This window comes from Aythya marila, assembly GCF_965140915.1.
Source record: "Aythya marila genome assembly, chromosome: 3".
Taxonomy (NCBI): Eukaryota; Metazoa; Chordata; class Aves; order Anseriformes; family Anatidae; genus Aythya; species Aythya marila.
In genome coordinates this window covers 6998822-7020923 of record NC_139044.1, presented here as the reverse complement: position 1 = coordinate 7020923, position 22102 = coordinate 6998822, and the positions used below count along the sequence as shown (strand labels likewise).

The 22102-nt window shown below is 41.9% G+C and overlaps 1 protein-coding gene and 1 long non-coding RNA gene across 4 annotated transcripts in view; one reads left to right on the top strand and one right to left on the bottom strand.

Annotated features, from left to right (window-relative positions):
• LOC309876224 overlaps positions 1–22102 on the bottom strand; it is a 33680-nt gene that overhangs the window by 5762 nt on the left and 5816 nt on the right. For 2 of the 3 annotated variants that reach the window (XR_014317135.1, XR_014317136.1), the window contains exon 2: positions 597–1371. This is a non-coding gene — a long non-coding RNA (uncharacterized lncRNA). The remainder of the gene's footprint in view (positions 1–596; positions 1372–22102) is intronic. The other variant, XR_014317137.1, reaches the window with a different exon arrangement.
• The window catches only part of CCDC85A (coiled-coil domain containing 85A), a 136346-nt gene continuing 133587 nt past the window's right edge, over positions 19344–22102 (top strand). The window contains exon 1 of the mRNA XM_082756231.1: positions 19344–19402. The gene's annotated coding sequence lies outside the window, so the exon portion shown is untranslated. The remainder of the gene's footprint in view (positions 19403–22102) is intronic.

Below are 22102 nucleotides of genomic sequence, written 5' to 3'. Positions count from 1 at the left end.
TGTGGCCAGCCTAAGCTCTGTGTGGAAGAAATGGGTAAAACTGATGAGGAAACAGCCAGGAGATTGTAGTTACCATTTTTGAACTTCCGGTCTGAATACTAATAATGAATAAACAGTGCCAGATGACTCTGGTTGTACCGGAATTAAGTTCTTAGGCATCCATTTTCCACTCAGAGAACTGTGGAGGTGATGTTTTCTGGCAGAGTGCAGATATGATTTGCTGGTTATTTTTCTGAGAAATCCTTGCAAATAAATTCACTGGTAGTTGTGATATCCCACTGTACATCTTCCTGATTCGGTTTATCCAGACTTCTGCTGTAGATTGGTGAACACAAATTCACCTGGGATAAGATATGCTCAGGATAGAGCTATGAGGCATTCAGCATATCCACAGACGTACTGGAAGGCCCAGATGCTTTCCTCTGAGCCAGTACCTAGCTACGAAATTGTGCTCCAGATTGAAATTGTGATGATGATGACTGTGTCCTTCAGGTGAGATCTAAATCAAGGCTCAAATCATTTTTGGAGATGTAAAAACTCAAAGAACTTGGAAGATCTGTCAAATACATATATTCTGTAAGTTGTCTTCTACTTACCCAGATATCGTGTGCTCCTGACATTGGACATGCCTCATTCAGTTCCCGAGTGAATTGCTGGGCATTGCCATTGCATGCTGTCCTTTGCTGTGTTCCAGTTCAGTCTGGCCTCTGTGTCATCAGTGAAGAAAAGATTCCTCTCTCTATACTTTTCCATTCTTGTGTATAAATTAGTATGCATATTTTAAGTGCATATACTATAAAAACATGTAACAGATTGTAAATGATTTTGCAGTATGTTGAAATGAGTGGCTATTGTCATTAACAATGCCTATAATTTAGGTATGTCTCACAAATCCTTTATGAAGAGAAATCCATTGTTGAGTTAACCACCTCAGGCAAGAGCAATCGTCTTTTCCTTCATTTTTTTTCCCCTCCCAATCCAGTTGTAATGCACTGCCATGATCTGAAAGGGAGCGAGGTGTCCCATTGAACAGTTTAGCTTTCCTTCTTACACTTATCATCATACTATGATTTTGTGACAGAGCTATCAAGTTTTTGGTGGGTGGACATTTTGCAAAATATCTAATCATTACAATATTACAACTATTCGTGTTAGAAACTCACAGATGCTTGTTTAGATGCTGAAGGCAATGCATTAGGAACTGATGGTGACTGATTATTATCCAATCAGTTCCTGATGCAGTATCTGCGACATCAAAAACTCTGCAGTGGCTTTGGTTACATCCAAAATTTTTCAATTGCAGTGTCTCCACTTAATGCCTTTTTTGTTAATTTTAATCTTCAAATGCTGAGGCTCAACAAGGCCAGTGTACTAGGAAGAAAAAAAAACAAAAACAAAACTGCTTAATTGCACTACTCAGTTTTTTTTTAGGGAAGACAGAACTAACTTTCCATGAGCACAACAATGGTTTATCTAAGAATTACTAAAAACAAATATTGCCAAGAAGACTTTAAATAACACTGATAGCAAGCCATATGCATCTACAAGTTTTTCTTTATTCAGAACCATTGTGCGATGGTTGAATAGCTCGAGAAAGCAAGTCAGCAAGTGTTCTGCCTCTCCAAAACCCAGGAAATGATGTAGACTCTCAGCAGGGTGAGTCCACAAATTCAGTAAGTGAAATTCATGAGAAACTAACCTTGTGCCAGTTTGTGTGCGCTTTTTGCATGCAGAATTTCAGCAACAAGAACTAGAGACTGGTGCTAGTATCCTACTTCTCATATGTTTTCTGGATCTTGAACCAACACCACATTTGAAAGGAAGAATTTAGTTTCAGCCCTGAGTCTTGATAGCTGGCCTGTATATTTGCATTGGGTGTGTATGAGCCAGATGTGTCTGCCCATCTGCTGTTGACCTTACTGTACTGAGAGAAAATAACACACAACATAAGCAGAATATGGTCATCACAGCCCTCAGACATCAAGATTTCTGCTTCCATCCACTGTGTTTGAAAAAGTGCAGTCAAAGATTCTGGAGGCAGTTGTGTTTTGTATTTCTGTACAGGCCTAAACCGTAACAAAGTAATCTAATTATTAGTAATTTGGGAATAATCTAATTATTGCTTCTATGGCACAAATGTCATGCAATCTATTAGATCTGTCTGTGAAAATATTCTGCAATCTGTGTCCCACAGTGATCTGGATGTTTTTGTTAAATTGGACTTGGAGTGTGGAAGAAAAATAATTTTCAGTGTACAGAGCAGTGAAAGGTGGTTGGAAATTGCTAACAGTGAATACGGGAATTTAAAGAACATTTTCCAGGGAAAAACAAACCACGTCAGTAACATCTGTTGACTAATGAGAGTGATAACTAACTCTGCATAAACACAATGAACAAACTCTACACTTCTACATCAGAGGTACTTCTGTTAGCAGTTACTGAGATAGAAAAATCATCACTTCACCAGGGCTGTTTTAGACAGCTCACTTTTATCTCAGAATGATTTTCTTCTAAAGTTTTCAAGGCAAAAAAGAAGTTGTCTCACACCTGTTTTGCTCAGCACCAACTTCTGTATATCAGAGTGAAACATCCTTTATCAGGATCCTTTGATCCGTAGCGTAACATGAACAGATTTTGGCAGACTACAGATGCTCCTTAGAATCACACATGTAAATAAAACCTAGGAAAAAAGTCTCTAAAGATCAGCCAACTGGAGCTCTCAGCCATTAAGATGTAGTGAAACGAATATAACTATTTTATGTGCACTGGCTCTGTATAAAATTCCTTCCTGCTGGGTATCCATAGGCTGATCTAAAGCCATCTAGCATTAATGGGAGTCTTGCATTGATTTCTTCATCTTTGAATGAGGCTGTAAGTGCTCAAGTTGCAAGCACTGCAAACATGGATAACAATATTATAATTATGGCTAAGGAGGTCACATATTTGTTTGACAGTTTAAGAGAAATATATGAGTGGCATTTGGTAGCAAGGAGGGTCTTAGCTTTCCACAGTGCTAAATACGTGCTTCAGCATAACCAGATTTACACTTGATTACTTGATAGCTAACTAATGATCTTGGTAGCCACCCAGAGTCAGTGATCACCTTATCATGAAACTGTGGTGACTTCATAAATTGATGTGGCTGAACGAGAGACAGAAGATACTGTTTTAATTTGCTTATTTCTAATGCTATCTCTAGTTAAACTTCTGGTGTTAAGGCAAAGAGCTGAAGAAGAGTTACACAGAAGTAATTGTACATCTTATTTCCCAAACATTGTGTTAATCCATGTTACCATGAATATGGACACGGATCTGATAGCTGTGTTCTTGAAGTGGCAGGCTATCACAGGATCGGAGAATCATACAACATCTGAGTAGGAAGGGACCTCGAGTCCAACTCCTGGGAACTCTTCATCATTTGTTCCTCTTCAGCACGTTAACTTAAACTTTAAAAAAGTTACCAGAATCCCGACTGGTTTGAGTTGGCACATTATTAAGGTCATAAACCCAGGAAAAAATGTTTGCAATTGTTTTGGGTAATGGAAAATTCAAGGTAGATGGTGGTTGTGGTGTAACACTAATCGCTGAACTTGTGACAAGACAGGGAGGAAGGGAAAGGTCTGGGCACAGAACCTTGTTTATCTTAAAAACCTCAGATGAGAAGGATTAAAATGCAGAAAAGCTACCATCTGCCCTGCCGTTTGGTGCTAGAGCAGTGTTTTCACAAGGTGTTTTTGCAAGTCAACTTTTCAGTGGTGTTGAAATGTGATGTGAAACCAGCAGAACGCGCTAACCCCGTTGGCACCACGATTGTGCTGCTGCTGCAGATCCGGGGGGGCAGGAGGCATCGTGGCAAGCTCTGGAGCTCAGCGTGCTCGACTGGTGTGAGCCGCGGGGGGAATCCTGTGCGCATGGTTTGTTCGGGTGTTGTGCACTGCAGCGGTACGTCTTGGCTCTGTAATTTAGGTGCCATGCCGGTCTATTAATCCATTAGAGCAAAGAAATTGCTGTGTTTAGCATAATCCCAGGTACCACTGTGAGAGAATTATTAACTGCTCACAGTTGCCAGCTGAGATTAAGCCAATTCACAGCCATCCAGGTTAGGCCTGCAAGTGGATTCATGTCAGCTAAGTTTCTTCCCTGAATGCCTTACAGAAGAAAAAAATGGCAAAATTCCACAGACAGCAACTGGTGCTGTGAAGATCTGTCATTAAAACAGTTAGGGTCTCCTTGCATCTCCTTTGAGAGAAGTCCTATTAAGCAACGGCACTTGTTGAGTTAAGACCTGGTTTATTTGGTGATATTTGGCATGCCCCAAGTTGCATGTAAACTGATAAAGCATAACTCAAGCTTGTTCGTTCTGGTTCAGCCACTGCTTATTTGGCTTTTTTTTTTTTTGTGTAACAGGGAATACAATAAAATGCAAATTCAACTCTAACTGCTGAGCAAAAAAACATTTATGTCAATCTTCTAAAAATGATGTGCGTGTTTCTTCAGCTCCTTGCACTTACCTCCTTTCATGCTCCTGTAACTCTACTGATCAGTACTTTCAAGCCAGGGTAGCACCACTGTGCAGAGAACTACAACCAAATCCTGCTCTTGTGTTTGGGCAGTATGGAGCTGTGCCAGCGAATCTGAAGGACACAGTTAGTAACTGGAATCACAAATGTTTACAGATAAAATGCAGGAACTGCACACAAGAGCAGACAAGAATAGAAGAACAAGTTGGATGTACTGGAGACATCTGGGGAAGTTATAAGAAGAAAAGTAATGTTGAGAGAAAAGCTATAAGCAAGTTTTCTGAAGGGTGAAGTATAAGCATGTTTCCTAGAGCTGATTGCCTACAGAAGATGATAAGCAAGATCATTCACTTTGTTTCATCACAATTTGCTGCAACAGTAAAATACTGAAGCAAGGAGAACCAACTGCTCCTTTTCCCTGCAGGTTGTACGGCAATGCTCTGCTCTCAGTATCTTAGTGAAGGCCACCATCGCCCTGCCCCAGACACGTCTCCGCAGCCCGTGTTGCACTTTGCATTAGGTGGCTTCAGACCGGGCACAGCAGCCGTGTGTGCTTTGTGTCCTCTCCCTGGGGCTCTCCGGCAGCGCTCTTCTGCAGCACGATGGAGAGACAGGGGCCTCAGGCTGCAGGGGGCCGCTGGTAGTTCCCGGTGAAGTCCTTGTCTTGCATGAGCCCTCCCAGGATGTGTCTTTGGAGCAGACGTTCTTGCAGGGTTGCGTTGCTTTCCTTACCTTGCGCAGTGAAACCGTGATGCCCAAACAATACAGCCTGTACCATTGCTGCTGCAGAGATGTTGGTTTTGCTCTGGGAGAGATCCCACGCAAAGTGCAGCCTTGCAGCATGCTGGCAGGGGAGCAGTTCAGAAAATCCTCTGAAAAAACTGCCTGCTACTGGAACAAACTAAGGGCAGGCTTGGCAGGTGGTCCGATTATATTTGCTCTGCCAGTTCAACAGTATTTGCTGGACAAAAGAAGGCATCAGGTGATACAGAAAGTCCCAAACAAAGCTCCAGACGAATGCAGACATGACCAAACTTTCTCGTCTCTTGCATATCTGTGGAAGTGGAGGAAAACTTGTGGCTGAAGGAGTAGGCACATATCTCTGCTGTTGATTTTTGTATGGGTGGCTACAAAACACGACACAACTGAGAATTTGGTTTCTTTGTGTTTCTTCTGCGTTACATAAACTGTTTTCCATTGGTGACATAAGAGTTAAAACCATGGGGGCTAAATTCTTGTAACCCCTCTTCTTGCTTGGTCATTTGTGGCACGCCCATTGTTCTTGCTGCCACTCAGCGCACGCGGAATTGCAGCCTGGAGGAGGCACTGAAATCCTGCTCTGGAGGAGGCGCAGCGCGAATGGATGGATGCTACATAACAATTGCTTTGGTTTGAACTGTTCGGGCATCCAAATGTATGTTTGTAGGACTTCTGTGGAAAGAAAGGCCCCGTAGGAATAGGAAGAGACCATTTCTAAATAGGAATTCAGGCGAGCGTTACGATGTGGTATAAATGGATACAGATGAACGTTACATATAGCAGGTCCCTGAGCAGGTTAGATGTCTTTCCAAGGGTAAACATACATGTTCCCTTTTTGCCTTTCCAGCTGCTGGATGAGCAGGAAGGTGTTCTGAGTTTCTGAGAGATTGGGGCTACCTTTCACTTAATAATGGTGCATGAAAAGCTTATGGTAAAAGAATGATAATCTTGCTGTAAAGCATGTCATCCTGTAATGCAGAGAATACCTCACGCTGCAAATGCAATAAAGGAAGCACATTAATCCCACACAGGCTACCTTACTTCTGGCACTTCCTGATTTTTTCATGGCTCGACTCTTCAACCTTCATGTTCTTCTGACATAGATTTTTTTTTTCTTATTGTTAATGTGGATGTCATAAGATTATGAAACGAGCGTAAGACCGATTAGAAGAGTTCAGAACTTCCAGGTGAAAGATCAAACAATCATACCTCAATATTTTTGATAGTGTAATTTGCAGTGAAAATGCCTAATGAAAAGTTCAGGCATAACGAAGGTTTCTCTACATTTAGGGTTGGATAAATAGGGTGGTGCTCCAGTTCTGCATGGTGCTAAAAGGAAGGAACCAGACACTTTGGAAAAAAAAAGCCAATAAATAATAATTGATAGTCACATGTCACTGTATGAAACCTGAGCAGCTCTACAGGAAAAGTGACCTGTAGTAGTGGTTGGCAGTCCTCATAGCGTTGGCAGCCGCAGGGGAGGAGTTGTGTTACCAGTTCACACTGTGGCACATGCTCAACATTTTTTTAATGTATTTTTTTATAAAGGGATTTTTTTTTTTTTTTTTTTTTTAGTGTGTAGTATCTAATTTTCCACTAGTCCAGTGTGATGATGGGTTCAAACTAGCTCTATATCCATAGTGCTGAATGACAAATATTTATGTCATGTTTAAAAATATTTGCTAATAGATGGGTGGATGGAAATAGGTGATTAGAATAAGGATGAAAAGCTTCTGGAGGAATCCTGATTCCACAGAGGATAATGAAAGAATTTGTGTTGATTTCGGTAGGGCACAGGTTTTATCCAGAAAATACGTAGTCCATTGGCGTTGGCATAACAACTCCAGTTTTATGATAAGATCTTGAAACTTGCAGAAGAAATTGCTTTTCTCTTTCATGTGCAATATTTTAGTTAATGCGATGGCATCATTCTAAAAATAGAGGTGTGAAAGCATAGGTAATGCTGGCAACATAACGAGATAAGAAATATTTAGAATGATGGCAGCAACTCAAAATATACAAGATGAACCAAAAGAGCCTCTTAATCAGAAGAAAAATTCATATACAAATAATCAAGGGAGTAAAATTCTAGATCAGCCTAGAGTTGATTCGAGACAGTTCTTGGAATGAAATTTTGATTTCTTTCTCAGGGTTGGATTTGCCAGCATAGCTTCTCTTTGATGCATTTCTTTATGAATCTAAATGGATGGGCAGGCTGCGTATTATTCATTAACAGCATTTTGAGCAATGTATGGCACCATACTGATATCTCTGCAGGGCTTGTGCTGGCTGAATAATTGAAGATGGATTTAAAATATTAGAGTGGAATAGCCAGATAAATTTTAAAAAATCGTACAAGGTAACTGATGTTTTTGTTGCAAAGCATATTTTATAGCTTATTAAAACAGTCTCTGTCAGGATGCAGTAGACAAGAACTAGTTAGATTTAATAAAAGTAAGAATAATTTATAGGGGTCTGATGGGGAAAATGTGTTGGTTCCAATTGCAATCCTGCCTCCAGTCGCAGAACTAGTATTGAAGGCTTGTGTTGAAACAATCATGGTATTGACATGAACGGGGCTTTGCCATTATTTGAGTTATTCTAGGATATCACCACAAGCTTTATTTGCAAATGCTGACATACCATTTGTACCTGCATGCGTAATTATTGGCTGTAATCATGGTAACTGCACATGCATGCCCTCATCGTTTGTCAGTTAACACTTGGTTGAGAAGAACAGATTAAACGCGCACCTTTATTTCGGTTTTGAGGTAAACAACAATCTAGACTAAAGGTGGTAACTCTGGTGGAGGAATAGAGGCTGGCTGAGAAGTGCAGGGAGCTGGAAAGTCGCACAGCAAGGCTGTTGTGCAGCCTCAGCGCTTGTCTGTTGTGAGCAGGGAGAAGAGAAGAGATGTAAAAGGAAGAATAAAAAAACGTGTGAGAATCGTTTTTGAAAAAAAAAAAAAAAAGCCATCCAGCTGATCTTTTTCAGCAAGAGGTGGAGCACAGCTGCTGGGTTTTGTGGAGTTTTGTGCTTAGAGCTGGAACCTCTGCTTTTCCCTGCCTTGATGTCATGCCTTTGCCTGCTCTTCTGCCTAAGCAGGATTTGCTCTCTCTGCCCTCCCTCTGGAACTGTGCCCCGGCACCTGAAAATGCCAGCGTGTTCTCCGCTGCTGCCTTCCCCTGGAGCTAGTAGCAGAGCACCGAGGTCAGAGCAAGGCAAGGATGGCTAAAATTGCACACCCTCGCAGTTGCTGTCTGTGGAGTTCACCACCAGCACCTTTCTGAGAACGGGATGAAAGTAAGGCCGTGTGTAGGTATGGCATAAGATGAAAACTTCACGAATCAGATAATTCTAGGAACTCTTTAAGAGGGAAAAAAAAAAGTTCCTTTTACCATTCATCAAGACCTGCATTCATAGATATTCTCGTGTCTGAAAAAGAAATGCTTCAGAGTGACTTCTTGCTACCACTGTGTTCGAAGCTTGATCTGCAGACCACTCATCAACCAAACTGCTCTTCAAAACATCATCATTTAAAAAAGGCTGAGCTCATCCAGTGCTGTGTGAACCAATCCCCCCATGAAACCTCCGTTGTGTTTCAGCTTCAATTCAGTTTTAACAGTGCTTTTCCAACATCCAGTGGGTTCATATATGTAGTTTCTATGCTTCTGTTTTCAACCTTTGGCTCGTGAAAATTATTAAGATAAAAGCTCACAGTCAGCTACGTGCTGTTTAGGCGATTTGGACTGAATTCAGCTCAACTCAGCAGAGGTGTGGAAGATGAAGAACTGAACACTTTATAATTACTGTGTCTGAAGATGCCAGATTGTAGAATCTCTACAGGTAATTGTGAGATTGCTATAAAGACATCACATTTGCCTGCAGAGATTTCCCAGTCTGCGACTTATATCCAGGGTGAAGAAGAGAGAGAAATATTTTCTTTCTGCTGGTTGATGTCAGAGTTTAAAATGAATTTTCAATAAGTTCTTGAAGAAGAAGTTTTCAGGAGGACTAGATGACTATTATGGGTAATATATAAAGTGTTGTTTGGTTCCGACATACTTTACACTCACAGTTTGTGTGGATCCCTGTCTTCCACAGGCTGCCTTGTGGATGCCTCACAATCTCCTTGGACTTAACATGGCTACAGCTGAGAACACTGCCTTTCCTCTGCATTCCTGGGAACAAGTACATCTCCCTGCCCCTTGCTCTGCCACTTTTTGGGTCTCTTCTACAGCAAACTTTAACTTTCCCCTCTCCTCCTTGACATACACTCTGGTTGTAACCGAATGGCAGTGGTTTCTTTTCTGCAAATGTTTATCTTCTTTCCTTTCCTTTTTTTTTTTTTTTTCTTTTTTCCTAGTTGTTGGTGTTGGGAAAGAAAGGACAGAAAACATTTTAGTCTCTAGTCATCACCACACCACCCCCTTGACTGCTGCAGTCACCTGGAGGTTCTTTGGTGCTAACCTTCTTTCCCCTTCAGCCAATGTAATTCTTGTCTGTTTTATGACTCTCCCACTTGTTAGGTCTTGTTGTGCGTTTTTAAATGTTAATTGGGCATTCTCTGAGGCCCAGATTATGAATAGACTTGTATTGTGTGGGTGCTTTATAAAACAAAAAATGCAAAAATACAAATCAGTGAGAGGAGATTAACTGTGGACTTTATAGCTTCTCACATTTGTGCTAATTCCAAACACTAAGCACACATACACAAAAAAAAACAAAACAAAACAACAGAATAATATTAAAAAACAGACAAGAATTTGGATTTGAAGGCAAAGCAAGTTTAGCTGAGTGGCAGAGACGAATTTAGGCACATAAGTTATGCAGGACAAAAAAGATTTGGGTATATTTTAGGTGTATTTTGGTGTAGTATTGGGCAAGCAGTCACCTTCTACAAGATAAGCCTGTAATAGGGAATGGCAGAGCATTCAGAGACACCCTGACCTGCCAAGAGCCTTCCAGCTGGGCTCCCCCATGGCTCCTCACAGGCTGAAAGCGGGGGTCCTGCCTTTTCCTTGTGTGTGTGCAGTGTTTTGTGAGCACACCTGGCAGCTGGACATTGCTGCCCAGCCTCTGGGGAAGAGGTGAAGTGCCCGTCAGTCACATATGGCAGAAATTTCAGAGATTACAGTGACTTTATGGAATTTGCACCTCCTTGGGTAGTCGGTTCTGAGAGTTAAACCTGGGTAGCTGCAGAGGGGAGAAAGCAATCTGCATCCTCTGTGTGCAATTGCAATGATTTGAGGCAGCTCAAGCTACAAATTCAGTCCTTAAGATTGGACTTAGATACAGTGGAGTACTTAAGAACAGACAATTTACGTCAATGGATTACGATACCTCTGGATTGTAGGGAGAAAAAATATGCCGAAAAATTTGAGAGATGAAAAAATGTAAGCTATTTTAAGACTCTTTTTGTGAGCTGCAAAGGAGGCTATGAAAGCCTCAGGTTATTGTGCTTTGAATAATTTCCTCAGTTCTGGTGCATTTTACGAGGTTTGTTTCTGCCAATGCTAAGTGATCCAAAGACTTGAAAGGATGAGGGAAGATCTTTGGTGTCTGTTGCTGTGAAAAATCCTTAATGTGCTTTATATGGAGACCAAAGACCACTATTTATTTCCTTTTGTCTTCTGGAAGTGAAAGGATGTTTTGTCCCAAATTCTTGAAAAATCCATGAATCAAAGCCTTCCTTTTGTCCTGCCTTTACAGTACAAACAAATGAAAACCAGCTTGTGTCCTTGCTAAGCAGATTATCAGGAGAGGTTGAAGAGGTTCTTCCTAGGGAACAGCTCCTTCTCGTAATTTGTTGTAATACCAGCGGAGCCCTAGCATGGTGGAAGTGAACACACACAGCCACATTTTCCCCTTGCCACACCCTTCAGTGTCGGCGAAAGCAGCGTGTGCTTTGTGTACAAGGACTAAAGTGGAGAAGATCCCAGTTTTGCTGCAGCTTTTGCATGTCGGTGCTCCGCTGGTCGGGCACACGCTGCCTTTCCTGACTCTGCGTCTCTGCGCTCGGGTCCCCCTCTGCCCCGCATCGCCCCCCTGCAACCCAGCGGCAACCAGTTCTGGAGTGAGCGAGCAAATTAATTAATGAGAGGAGGACTCTCGTAAATAACAGAAAGAAGTCTTGGTCGTGTGGCTGTTACTGAGAGCTCTGCGCTAGGGTTTGACACCCCGTTAAAGCAAATAAAAAGGCAAAACCCAGCTGACAAAACCTGCAAAACATCCTTAAATTGCTCAGTCTCTTCTTAAAAATTAACCACTATAGTCAGCCAAATTCCATTTCAAAGGGAATTGAGAAATTTGACTGAAAAGGTGTTTCAAGACAGAGACATTAGCTATTGCACATCTCTGAGAAAATGACAGTGAACAGGGAGACAAAGCTGTGCCTGCCTTAGCGAGTGCTTTGATGCAAGAACACGGGCTCTGCATGCTGAGCCACTCGTGCGCACAGAGGTAACTTCTCTGAAACTTTCTGGTGCTCTGTGTAATTAATAATTGCAGTGTTTGCCATCAACTGACTTGAGCTCATTGCGTCAGAAAAATCCTCCTCCAAGTGAGAAGGCGACAGAGCCGCATGCACCGAATGACGAGTGGCTACCGATGGGGTGGTTTTAGCATCGTTACTCTTCTTTGGTTTTGGTTTATGTTGTACAAAGCCTGCTTTCCTGTCCCTTTATCTCAGCCGTACCTGCGGTGGAGAGGAGGACAGAAACTTCCCCAGGGCTCATCTCGCAGGGCCTGCTATTTCCCGATGATCTACAACAATGGTTATTCGGTAACAGCTGGGCCGTGTCTTCCTCAGACAAAGCCACTGTGGGGCTGAAACCTCCCATTGCTGAAGCATAACCGTTGCCCTGGTAACGGTTAACTAGCACGTGTTTTATTGTTTCAGCCTGCTTTCCTAGGGTATTTGCAGGTGGTAGAAGATGCTTTCTTAAAGAGGGGTCATAACCTCATGAACTTTCAGATGTCGCAACAAATTGGGGGACAAAAACATTTTTTTTCTTTCAAATGGATTAAGTAAATCTTATTATATAGCCTTTACGAGACAGATGTAACTCACAGTTTGATTTTGAGCATTATATCCAGATGCTGATACAAGCATTTCTGCTGTCTTTTTTTTTTTTTTTTTTTTCAGAATGTGAGTTAAGATCATATTATGATAAGAAGATTTCAAATAAACGCAGTGAGAACATGCAAGCAGGAAGATTACCGTGACTTCTTTCATTTTGGGTTTATTTTTTCTTGTTTATATGCTTGTAGGTATTTCTTTTGAATTTGATATTTCAGTGATTTATCCTAAAAATGCACTTTGAATGGACCAGAAATCTCAGGTTGGTTTGCTAGATCTCAGGATGAATACAAATTATCGGAGAGCATGCTGATGATGACAATGATGAAAAAAATCACTTGCCTGCTACTTTAATGTGGAAAGTGACAAAGTACACTTAAGATGCACACGTACATGCGACATGCGTTTGTATATGTACCAGTCAGTAGGAAAGCAGAATTTTGTAAATAGGAATTACATCCTCATTTTTTCCTATACCAAAATTAAAAGTGCCTTTATGATGTACTTAGTGCATTCACCCCCAAAAATGTCCTGTGGTACACAGGAATGTTTCGTGTTACAAAGTTGTTTGTTAAGAGCAGACAGTCCCAGGACAAAAGAATGACAAGAAGTAGCATGTGACATAGGATAAAAATGTGGTTAGATTTTAATCTATTCAGCAAAATCCATTCATAATCTAGTGGGATGAAGAGAGAGCTCCCTCTCCTGTCTGTTTCATAAAATTTATAGAAGCTATTTGCATGTTTACTTTGATTAAGGTGTAAATAAAAACAACGTTTAAATGACGTTCTGTGATGCTCCTAATAAAAGGCATGTCGTCTGAGTGAGCAGTGGTTAAACCCCGCTCTGCCCTTTCTAAGCCACCCTGGACTTGTTCGGTGGTGTTGGCAGCTTGAGGGCAGCTCTGAAGAAGGCACCGCGTGACAGCAGCAGGCCCGTGGTGTGCAGGGTGGCTACCCAGGCATGGAACCGTGCTTCCCGAGCTCCTACAGAGACGGCCCCGATTTTAATGAAATTAGCTCTCAACCCAGTGGGCAGGCTCCTGCCCTCAGGATCATGGTTAATAATTATTTTTTTTGCTTTATTTTTTGGTATCTGGAGAAAAAGGAAAGCATTCAGGGCCTTCATTCATGGAACTTATTTAATGTCACAGTTTGTAGATAGAGTTTTGTCAAAGGTGCAGAAGTGGAAGGTGTTCCTGGGCAGGCCCATCTGCTGCCTTTGTTGGGAAGCACATACCTCCCTGGTAGCCTGGATACGTAGCTGTGCCCTGGACAGATGTGGAGGTAGGGAGGACAGAGTTTCTGCTGCTCGCAGCAGAGCACTTCTTTATATATATGTATTTTTTGCAACTGATACTTAGCAGTGAAGAATTAGAGGCTACTGGTCATGTAATCATAAGAAAGTGAATAAATTGTTGCTATCTAGCTGAAAACAGCCCATCCTTTACTAAAGTGCAGGTGTGGATGGGGCTCTGTTTTCCAATACTGGTGGTGTCTGTGGCTCTTTATTAAAATGCTGATTTTTCAGTTTGTGACAGATGTACATGTATGCTGAAAAATTTGGGCATTCATGTATGAAGTAGTCAGTGCTACTCGGCTGCTAGCTTTTGTTTTATTTGTGGACTTAATCCAGCTTCCCTCCTGTGTCTGTCCATGAAAAATCTTTCCTCGTCCTCTCCCTGTTCCACATCACCTCTTGGCTACAGATAGGAGCTTGCATTTAGGTTGCTCTGTCTTTTGGTGGACACCTCGTGACAAGAATCACTTGTCACTGGTTTGTGTATATGTCCATGGGACTAAACTCAGAGGTGAATCTGGTGAGTAACCACAGAATCTTGGCCAATGTCATAATTTATTCCACATTCTCCTGAGGAGGGGAATTCCCCTCTTTTGGCAGGCGGCTCCCTGCCCTGACCCCTAGCGCTATGGCAAAGCCCCCCCTGGGACCTGCCTTGGGACAGGGAAAAGGGCTCCTGGGCCAGGGCTCCTTATGCCTCGGGATCAGAGAGCAGCTGGGCGCAGCCCGAGGGATCCCCCACCAGCTCCTGGAGAGCTGCTGCCGGGGGCTCTGTGCCCAGCGGTGCTGAGCCTGGGGCCAGAAGGAAAATTGCCTGTTCCCTGAGCCAGCTGTGTATGTCCTTGGGTTTGTGCTGAATAAGGGAATGGGAATCACAGCTTCTGCTGGGATACAGCATACACGTCCTGTAGCGCTGGGGGAGAAAACAGCTCTTTTTTTCGGTCTGTTTCACAAATACATTGTGTAAGGACTTCTTTCATCTGGGCTTATGGCTGAACTACATGAAAACTGGCAAAATAAATTTTTGGGTATGTAACGCTTCCTCTTGTGATTTCTACACGATCTGTTAGACGTTTGAACTGGGGAAGGGAATCTGATCCAAGTGAGGTCAGGTAGGGCAACAAGCAACAGGCTGTAGGCTCAGCCTATTCCCCCCTCCCTTTTTTAGGAGGGGGTTGCCTAAATAAGTTAGCACTTGAATTAATTAACTACATTTCAGGCCAGAATTTTTCCCTGGGAGTGGAGAATGAAAGAGATACCCTCTCTGCTCATTGCCTTACTCAAAGCAAGTTTTTGATGTCGATACCAGGTAAAAACACTCTGACACACAGACACAACATGCCTGGAGCTATATGCTTCAGGCACATCGCACTGGCTTTAGCTTAACCTTAAGATCAATGTGATATTAATTAGTAAGTAATTACAGTGAGAGAATTTCTGACCACACAGTTGTTTTTTCATGCTGCAGGTTTGCTGTCAGCAGAGTAACCAAAATTACTGATGTCTGTGTAGTCGCACTGCTCGCCATGCCCACAACTGTTTCACTGTAAACCAGGAGCAGTTCCTCCTCCGTGCCCATGTGGTACCAAACTAGCTCTAAGTCTTTCATAAAACAGCTTAGAATCCAGACATAGCAGTGATGAATCCACATTGAATTAATTATATTCTCTAAACTTGAAAACTCAATGCACTCGTTTCATTTTTCACAGCCCTGAACAAGAAGCGAATGAGGCAATGACAGAGGCGCGAGTGTTGGCAGAGAAGAGGCTGCCTCTTGCTGTACAGTTACTTTCTCATTAATTCTAACTGCTGAAGAGCAGCTGCTAACTGTTGGTACCAGTTTATGACTAAAGCAATGTTCTTGTTTAACAAATTAATTGGCGTTATTTTGGGGAGAAAAAAGAATAATTACAGTGCTGTAGCGGTGATTAATAGCAGTGCCTGTCACGTATTCACTGTAACACTACATTTACCAGCAAGCCCCCCCCGGCCCCAATGTTAAAAGTCCAGACTTACCAGCAAACATGGGGACGAGCTGTTAACCTTGTGTTTGCATTTCTCCAGACTTCAGGATTGCTTTCAGGTCTGCTCGCTAACATTTGTAGTCACTTCAGATACTTCTGTGCCGGGATAAATGCTGACTGACATGAGCTTGGAAATGACTTAAAAAGAAGCCTGGTAAATGCTGCTTTGTGCTCAGAGCTTTCTGCCTTTGCTCACGTTTTACCACAGTGACTTCGCTAAAGCGATCCTCAGACCGGGGCAGTAATCTAAGAGAAGAACTTTTCACTGACTGCAAAAGAAGGACAATGAAAAGGAAGGAGAAGAAGAAGAAGGAGAAGAAGAAGGAGAGTTTTCCCTTTGCTCTCTGGTCCCCTCTGAGGTCCCCGAAGTGCAGCGCTGACCCTAGCACGAGTCAGGCCTGCCGTGCTGCCGGCTGCTCCTAGGATGGCAGCTTCCCAGTTGCTTCTTAAATAGAAAAGCATGCATCTGCTCCTCAAAAGTTTCGGAAGCATCAGAAAGATAGCAGAGAATTACATGCAAAACACAAGTTTTCTATAGGAAACAGCCTGGCAGTCCACACTTTGTTATTCACTTGATAAGCAGAGTCTTTTTGACAGTCCTAACCTTCTAAACTATAGGTCCTGCTGAGCCCAGCATGAGTCAAACGCTGGGTACCATCTGTCAGAGCTTTGCTGTTTTTTTTTTTCTGCTTTCCTCTTTTACTACAATCTGCTGAGAGGGGTGCGGAATAGAAGTTGCTTTTCTACACTTAAATGAGAAAGTAGAGAAATTCAATAAGGAGCATTAAAGAAATCCTGCTGTTCCCAAATAACTCTGTAGATGCTGGGCAGGAGAACAAATTATTCTGTGCTCTCTAAGATTTTAAAAACAGGTATATAACGTGCCTCAGGAAGTGGGAGAGAATCTGAAACCCAAAGCTGAAAAGATGATGCTGAAAAATGAAGTTACGTGAGCGGTGGTGTTAGCACAAGTGCTGAAGTGATGCACAGTTCAGGGGTTTCAGCTGTTTCCCTAAAGAAACACTCTTAAAGGGTATTCCAAATTTCCCGCTGATGGACATTTAATAAGAGGAGCTGGCTGAGAAGAAATGGCCCCCTGCTGCATTGTAAAAGAATTACCAAAGGGACGTTTTTATGTCTCATTAGTTTATATTCAGCCCTGAATTGGCACCTGTTCTGAATTCGGTCAAAGTTTGAAGACACAAATGAATGTTTCTTTAACATGTTGCTAACAATTCATCGAAACAGGGTTTTTGCAGGGTATTACAGTCACATGTGCACACGTGGAAATAGGAATGCAGCAAAAGAAATGTCCTGGCCTGGCAGCGCCGAGGGCCGGGTAAGAAGCTGCTCTGCAAGCGTGATTACCATGTCTGCATGGTGTGGCCAGGTATTTACACCTCTTAGCTGCACAAATCGCTGTTTTAGAGTCAATTCCCAGGAACCGCAGTGGCTGCTTATACCTGGGAGAAAGGAGTGCAAGGCTGTTTCATGCCATCAGTGTTAGGGCTGCCTGCCTGCTAGCCCATGTCTTTTAGAGCAGCCATGGGACTAAGGCTGCTCTATACGGGACAGAAACTCTTAAATGTCTCAGACAACGTGCCTAGATTTCCTCTCACAACATTATGTTGTTCTACCTCTACTGACTAGCATCGCATTGTTTCAATCTGTAGTTATTTAGCAGAAGAGATGCGCAGCTCACCTTAGCACAGATTGCAAAAGCTCTAATAGAGTTTTATTGTCCCCTTACCATTTCTTTAGTCCCAACAATTCGGTATTGTCATTTTGTACTAGGTCTGGCTGGAATGTTAACTTTCCCGGCAGCAGCCCATACAGTGCCGTACACGCCTCTGTCCTTGGTGCCGGGTGGCACTGAACAGAAGAGAGCCCGCTCCTGAGGGGCTTCACCCTAAGCTCACAGGGCACACAGAAAGTGAGAGAGGGAAGGAAGGAGAGAGAACAGGGTACGGCCACAGAACAACATGTTACCAAAATGTCCGGCCAAAGCTGAGGTGTTCAGCTGGATGTGCTGTTGTTTTATCACTGGAATTGGGATTTTTCACAAGTGATACAATGTAAAGTGTGTGTTTTCCCATTGTGTTATGCTGCTGTGTTAGCACAGCAATACTGGGATCAGAGCATGCTTATGTGGCTACTTTTTCTCCTCAGCCGCTTGCCGAGCAACATTTACATTTCTATATTTCATTTTGCCCTGAACATCTTCCGTTAAATGTACTACAGGCTGGATTTAATGCCTGATCACAGGAGTGCTTTAGGCCACATCTCTCCCAGAAAGAGCCTTACAGGTTGTTTAACTGTGTAAGAGTATAACACCTTGCAAGATCCACCCTTAGGGATGTATTGTGTGAGGGGAACGCCACATCTCCAGGTAGGTAGCTATTTCAGAGATGGGGAGCAAAAGCAATTGCTTTTCTCCCCGCCGCACGCACCGCAGCTGCAATAAGCCGGAGCACCTGTTCCTTGCATGCTCCTGCTGGTTTATGCTGTTTGTAGCTGCTGCCAGCAGGGTCCCGGGGGAGATCCGGGAGCTTGGTAATGGAACAAGAAAGGCTGGGAGTGCATAAGACGTGCGCTTTCACAGCAGTTTGCACTCTCATCTCAAAATGACCACAGTTATGGGGTCAAATCACATTCGTTTGATGTAATTAATAAAACCGCATGAGAATTAGTTGCACTTCAGCGTACCAGGCTGCATTTGTGAGAAAGGAGCTTTGCTAGTTAAGCTAGTATGCTATGTGAGTATCACATTATTCAATTTGTAAACATTTGTGTTAGTGTTGTGAGGCATTTAAAGCAGTACAGCAGTCAGTCAGGGCTATCTAATATTTTGTGGGTGTTTGTAGTAGGTGGTATTTGCTTTAATAAACTTACATTCGAGTTCCATCAGGATTACTACAAGGCATGTATGATGTGCTGTTTGTTTTCCTATCTCTCGGCAGCCCAAGGAAACTTCGGTTTAAAATTGTTATGTAAAACTGTGGCTTGTGTTGGTAAAAAGGATGTCATGCAAAACAGAGAGTATCTTTATTTTGTGTTGTATCTCAGGTGATACAAATCATAATGCATCTGACATTATGTCTGACCTAATTAAAAATTGATGAGAAGATGTGATTTTAAGAAGAGCTTGTTCTATCTTTTGTTATGTGAGAAAACTTTCTATACTGCTGCTGCTCTGACATCTCACAAACTGACTGGCTTGAATTTGGTTTTGGTTTGATAGAGTGAGTCAGCCTACAAACATAAGGCTTGAGCACACGCTTTCTAATGAAAATCTAGACTATTTGAAGATTATGTGATTGTAGCAAAATAAAGCAAACAGCAGCACTAAAGTGGTACTACTTCATAGAGATATTAGGATGATTATGTTGAAGCACCCCATCTATATGCTGTTGATGTCATAAGATGTAATCAAATGATCACAATTAGAAGTGAGTTATACGAAATTGAGCCATTAATAATAGCTAACCAGAGCTGAATTGTATCTAGGGTACAGGAATAGCCTTATAGACCCTCACACTAATGGACTCTTTTTTCAACAGTGGATGGTCCTTAAATTGCCTTGCCATTTGAGACAACCTGAAAAAAATATCTTCCTGTCTTTCTTTCTAGGCCTGACAATGTATGATCTTCATGCTAGCCAGAAATCCATGGATCACCACATGGGTGTTTTCACAATCACAGCAACAAAAGAGCAAAGGTAATTTTGTTTTTTTACGTTCTCCTCTACCCTGGGGTGCAGAAGGCAGCGAAGCATGCCTGTAATCTCGCTGTGGAAGGGAGTGTTACTGGGGAGCTCTCATGCCCTGCTAGCCCCTAGGCTGTCCGCGCAGAATCCCTTCATTTCTCAGGGGTCATGGGCTAAGTAAGGAAGGTCCATACAGTAGTCACTGTCTGCATTGTGTCCTTGAAGGACAGTGCAGTTTGTTGCACAGACTCCCAAAGGTGCCAGTGTATAGTTTTGCATCAATCTTCTATTACACCTTCAGAAAGAAGGGTGGTGTAGGAGGTGATGTCTGTGGAACAAAAGTGGATCGGGGCAGCTTCCAGGTACCTGAGTTGTAGAAGAACGGGGCTGGAATGCACCAGGATTTTTGCAGAAATGCTTATAATCCCCGAGGAGCTGCTAAAGGGTAGGGTGTCAGTTCATGTCCCTTTGCGTTCTTCATGTGTCTTCTAAGGATGTCAGCTGACTTCATGTGATACTGCTTTAACATCAGTTTGAATTATTCTTCTGCTGTCTCCTTCCACATGTTAGACAGACCCATTTAGTAATTATTATTTAGTACTGTTAGTTTTGTGTTGTGGAAGCCTCTTAGGCTTCTCTTTAAATTTTAAATACCCTAGGAAAAGAAAAACTCACCTAAGTCATGTCCCATTGCCATTATTTTTAGTGTCATAACTGCCATTGATTGAGTGAGCCTTGAGGCCTCGTGCTATATATTTCAAGTCATGCTTTTAGAAGACACAAAGTGAAAATATATATTTTTGGGGAAAGTACACTATCATGTCTTTCTCTTTTTAATATTAAACCCAATTAAAAATAAACTCTTTTAGATCGCAGTCTATGTAAATCCTAACAAATATTTCTGAGGTGCACTAGAAGAGAAGAGTTTATCTTCATTTGTGAAATCATTTAGTGAGTAGCCAACAGAACCTTAAAATTTGCTGTCAGAGGAAAATCTGTTTTCATGGCATTTATAAAGCTCACAAAATAGGTATTTGCCATGTAGTCTTTCTGCATTATATGTATCACAGCATGTATATAGTTCAGCATGCTTTATGGGATTATGTGCTTTCTCAACATTATTCATGCCAGATGACATAAGATTGCTTTTAGAGGTATGGCGTAATTAAATTTACATATGAATTTACTCTGATATTTGGCTTGCAGTCTTATGCAAATGACTAGCATTCCAATTTGGCACAAGTAAAATTACTGACCTTTCAAATGTTCATTTGGCTCCAAGTGTCCAGTGGGATCAATATAGACATCGCTGTCTATATTTTATAGCACTAAATAATGCTTTGGTTTAGTTTGAATTTCTCAGACCTCTGCCTTCCCGCAGATGCTGGCAGATATTTTTTGCAGTGCATCAGGAGCTACTGATTCCTCATAGACTTCTACATTTCTTCATTTTTTGTTCCACGAGTTGCACAGTCCTCTTTGGAAAAAGCCTGTCTTCTACTCCAAGATATCCATAGTTAAATAATGGTGAGATAATTTTATTTGCATTGTGACTTTTAATTTTGACCATTTTAATTTAGACCCTTTTAATTTAGACCCTTCTCTCTGGAAGGGTCTAAAAAAATAGAACTGTTTTTGAGAAGAGAGTTCTTCAGGTGGTCTCCTTCCAACAGCCTCAAACTCTCCTCAATATTTTTCCAAGAATAAACTGAAAATAGGAGCCCATTTTACCTCACTGGTAAATAAGAGCCAGTTTCTGGACCACAGTCATTCAACAAACAGTTCCAAGTGACATGTTTGGCATTTATCCACTCCCTGTTGGAATTTTATGAATAAGATGGAAAGAAAAATTCAACAATTTGAAAAAAAATACCAGTCATCTCATCTGAAGGTAGTCACAAAATGAGATGAGTGGAGTCTGTTTTGTATGACTTTCCCTGTAGTCCAACTAATGTCATGTTGAATGGGGTGAATTAGAGAAAAGAGACTATATCTTCTAACTGATTCTGTAAAGCCCCCTTTCATACCCAGTATTTTGACCTGATATTGTTACCTAAATTTCCAAATTTCAATTTGTCCGAATGTCAGTCCAAATGCCAATTGTATATTTTCAATTCCAAATTTGCATTTGGAGTGGAATGGTCAGTATTTGACAGAAAGGGATGATTTTCCCAGTAACAGAAGGACTAGCTTACAACGTAGCTATAGTTATAAACCACTGTTTTCAGCAGACAGAAATGCCGAGCATAATGGTATGACAGCACATCTACTTCAGAAAGATCAAAGAGAATCTGTCTCCTCTCAGATGAGCACGTATCTGGCAAAGATGCTAATTTCTGTAGCTGACCTTCCACAAATACTGATGCCTTCTATGGGGCAGACTGGCTAATATAAATTGTCCGAGCTCTGTAACAACAGCTGTGACAGTACAGACCACCTCAACATCCGCATCAGCATACCCAATTTTTGTGTAATGTACGAATTTCTCACAATTCTCTTAACTTAAATAAAGCAGTATGCTTTCAGCAGGAACTGTTTAATAAAAGCCTAGTCATTAAGAACAAGGTTGATAGGAGAAAATGTGGAGAGAGAGAGAAAGACAAAGGGTATGCCCTATCCAGCAGTTGACTAACACATTAGATAAGAAATAGTAGGAAGGTGCTCTTACCTGTCTTCTATAAACTCACTGTTTTTCTTGGTATTAATAGAGCT